This window comes from Silene latifolia, chromosome 2 (assembly GCF_048544455.1).
Source record: "Silene latifolia isolate original U9 population chromosome 2, ASM4854445v1, whole genome shotgun sequence".
Taxonomy (NCBI): Eukaryota; Viridiplantae; Streptophyta; class Magnoliopsida; order Caryophyllales; family Caryophyllaceae; genus Silene; species Silene latifolia.
Window position 1 is genome coordinate 68,052,399 of NC_133527.1, and position 4,391 is coordinate 68,056,789.

A 4,391-nucleotide genomic window follows, 5' to 3' on the forward strand; every position below is an offset into this window, starting at 1 on the left:
ACCATACTCGATCCAGTATGTCTAACTCGATCGAGTACTCTACTCTGTACTTAATCGAGTACACCTAACTTGATCGAATACATCTCCATGTATAGGAAGAACATTTTTGTTGTCTTACCTGGGATCATGGGAATATTTTGTTGACTCATATGTTGTTATTAAGACCATTGATAGTCACCTCTATGCTTTTTACTTATGTATGAGTGGTATCAAGACGGTATGCGGTAATTGTAGTTCTATGTGGTTACTAATTTTTTTAATTGTCGTTCTATGAGGTTGCTAAGTTTATATAATCGTTCGGTAATCATTTTGGGATGGTTATGTTGACACTATGTTGACCGCAATTATATCATGATGTTACTTGGGCGAATTACTTTTAATTTCTATATATATATACATACATATATATATATATATATATATATATATATATATATACATATGTATATATACATATATATATATATATATATATATACATATATATATACATATACATATATATACATATACATATATATATATACATATACATATATATACATATACATATATATATATATATACATATATATATATATATACATATATATATATGTGTATACATAGATTTAGGATCCGGTGAGAACAGTGAGAACGACCCTCTTATCCCTTAGATTACAATAAGATGAGACTGTTATCCCAAAATTTACTCGCATCTCTAATCTTATGTAAACATAATATACCATCACCAGCTCCTTCACCGTCGGCTACCTGACGCGCCACCCTCACCACCTAGAAGGTCGCACCACCCACGACGACACGACTCACCGACTGTCCTCTCGATCTCTTCCTACCTCGTCATCCGCACAATCACCATCCTTCTTCACTTTTAACCAAGTAGCATCCCGCCGTGGGCGCCGTCAATCAGCACCACCGACCATTACACCCTCACGTCACCATGGACGACCACATGAGGGAGCCCACAATAGATCCACATCCACCATCGCTCTATCTTCTCCGATAATCAGTAGCCAGTTTCTGCTATGATGATAGCCAGTGAGACTATGAGAGTGATGAAGGTGGTCGGCATTTTGGAGCCCAGATCTTATGAACTAAACCCAATCGAACATTTTTTCAAAACATTTATGTTATTATATTGTTTACCTGAAAAATGTTCCTCATTTTTATGTGTTTATAAATCTGACCACCTCTTTCTTATACTTGTTTCCAATATGATTTTCTTTTGGTTTGAATTTGCAGGGTACTCCTTTTTCTCGTTTTCTGTAACACCGTGAAATTAAAGCTTTGGATGTGACCTCGAATTAAATAAATTGAATTTCAGATTGCAGTTTTTTCGTTTCAAATCGAAGATGGTGGGGGCGTGCGCAAAGGGATGAGCCCAAGTCGTGGTTACTGTTGTGGTGGCCTCGGTTGAGGCTCCTGGCAGTTCGTTGGTCCGCCATCCCCTAAAAGGTAACGAAGTCGATGCCGACATCAAACGCAGCTTGAGTTGGAAATGTTGATGACCGTACTATTGGTAGCTGCTAATGTAGTCGGATTTTTTCACGGGTCATTCTTCCTGTGGAATTTCAGTTACCAGATGCCGAGGTGGAGGTGTACATATTTTTATCAATGGATATGGTACCCATAGTGAACTAAGTTTACTCGGTATCCATGTGTACATCTCATTTGTTGATTGATTTAGTTGACCGTTTTATTTAGTTCTACGATTTTGCACATGTGTGATTTTGTTCTGCGAATTTGCACCTTTCAATAGATCTGGCATTATCAATGTCGAAGATAGGTGTTGTTGGATATGGAGTCAAGTTGTAAGAAGCTTTAATTAACTATTTAAGTAGCTTGTATGGTGTTCGTGTGTCTTAAACTTCGTGTTTCAATAGCTTATTGAATCTTTATCTTGCTTTTGGAAAGATTTAAAACTCATGGATTAACAATTTAAGTCTTTAGATACATTAAAAATATTGTTAGATATGTTAATTATATTACCAGATGCATTAATCGGAAGTGAGAAAAAAAGATTCGAGAAAATGTGTCTACACACTAAAAAATGTATCTAGAATTTTAGAAAATAAATGTACCTACAATGATTTAAAGTGTATATGAAATTTGATTGTTGGAGAGTCGGGGACTCGGGGAAATGGGGTTGTAAGATGCTTTAATTATAATACGAGTCGGGGACTCGGGGAAATGGGGTTATAAGATGCTTTAATTATAATACGAGTCGGGGAATACTTTGTGTCAGATACATTTAAATTCTTAATAAATTATATAGAATTAAGGTAAAAAGTGTACCTAGAATAGAAAAAAGTACATCTACATCCTAAAAAAGGTATATAGAATTTAGTTAAAAAATGTACCTAGATAGAAAAAAATGTACCTAGATAGAAAAAAAAGTGTATCTACATTCTTAAAATGTGTAAATAGAATTTTGGTAAAAACTGTACCTACTTTAGTCAAAAGTGTATATGAGATTTGGTAAAAAAAAAAAAAAAAAAAAAAAAAAAAAAAAAGAAGAAGAAAAAAAAAGTGTGTATCTACATTCTTAAAATGTGTATTTAGAATTTTGGTAAAAAGTGTACCTACGATAGTTAAAAGTGTATATGAGATTTGTTTAAAAAAAAAAGTGTACCTTTTATATATATTCTAATGTATCTTGTGCGTTCTCACTGAATGGTCGTTCTCACCTGATCTTGACTATATATATATATATATATACATACACACACATATATATATATACATATACATATATATATATACATATACATATATATATATACACACACATATATATATATACACACACACACATATATATATATATATATATATATATATAGGGCCGAGATCCGGTGAGAACCACCCATATAATGAGAACCATGAGAACCACCTTAATCTAAAATAATAATAGTACGGAGGATTGTAAAACCCGAAAAAATCAACCTCGGTCCTACCCTAAACCTTCGAAACTCCGTCATTTACCAATTTTCTTTTCCCTCTCATATTTCTTTCTCTCTCTTCGACTATCAACATCTTCCATAATGCTAGATATTTATTTCTCTATGATCGATACGATCGATCCTCAACTACTGATCCATCAATCTCTTCAACGATCTACCTATTCGAAGCGTCCTTAATCAATGGAACCTGTTTATTCAAGGTAATATTTCGAAATTGCTGATTAATTTTTGTGAAATTAGGGTTTATATATTGATATGTTTGTAATTTTGTAATTCGTCGATTAAATTAGTTGAATTCGTTTTTTGTATTATCATCTTTAGCTTAATTGAGAAATTATAGTTCGGAAAATTGAGAAATTGTTTAAATTGGTTGAAATCGTGGTATTGTTGACTCAGTTTCATGAATTAGACAGGTTATACAATCGTCAAACTATTTGTTACGTGCATCAAATTGTTGCTATGTGCATTAAAATTTGGGTTATATCTATGTAATAATTTCCTAATATGGTTTTATTGTTAGTTATTTAATTTTAGATGTTTTTTATTGCAACAATGACATTCTTAGTTAAATGGAATCGCATAGTTCTTCTAATGTCGTTACAAATGAAGGACAGATGATTGAAGTTATTACATCTCAATCCATATCAGAAATATCTGCCCTTAACATTGATGTTCCTGAAAATCTAAATTCATAAATCGTAGGTACAATTATGTTGAACTGTGGAATGATCAGATACTGTTCTATAACTGTGATGTTGTATACTTGAGTTATCCAGTAAACCTAATTCCTAATTCTACATTAATTTCATCACATTTGCAGATGACGTAGTAGATGAGGCAAAGGTAGTAGAAGAGGCAGATGAGGAGGTGGAGGAAGGTTCTTCAAGCAACATGAATCGGATTTTTGTTTGTCCTACCCATCTAAAGCCTGTTATTTGTATAGTATTCGATACATTTGAACTCGGTATTGTCTTTTATGAAGCATATGGAAAAGAATGTGGGTTTGTGACTAGAAAAGGCTCACAAAATAACAAACAAGGTGTCATTACACATAAATCTTGTTTGTGTAATAAGGCTGGAGAATGTGAAGCCAAAGGCAAAAAACATCGTAGGCAAAGGACTAGTGTAGGTTTCCTTGCTTGGATTAACTTTAAACGAATTGCTAAAGGTAAATACCAAATTTATGGTTTTGTTGAAGGTCATAATCATATGCCAGCTACACCATTAACAATGGTACATTTGACGCAAACAAGAGAATTGAATATAGTTCATAAAAAATGATAGTTGACAACTCGAAGGTTAACAAATGTCCAGTTATGACCTATAGGATGTTTAAGGAGTATGTCAGAGGTTATCAGAATGTGGGTGCTTCATTGGAAGACTTTAAAAACTTTTCAAGGGATATCAAAAAGTTCTTGTCAGAAGGGG

At 33.1% G+C, this 4,391-nt stretch overlaps 1 long non-coding RNA gene across 1 annotated transcript; it reads left to right on the plus strand.

Annotated features, from left to right (window-relative positions):
• The first annotated feature begins 636 nt into the window (after positions 1-636).
• Positions 637-1,867, plus strand: LOC141629774 (uncharacterized). The gene is made up of 2 exons (XR_012537350.1): positions 637-1,061; positions 1,243-1,867. It is a non-coding gene; the product is annotated as an uncharacterized LOC141629774 (long non-coding RNA).
• The last annotated feature ends 2,524 nt before the right edge of the window (positions 1,868-4,391 follow it).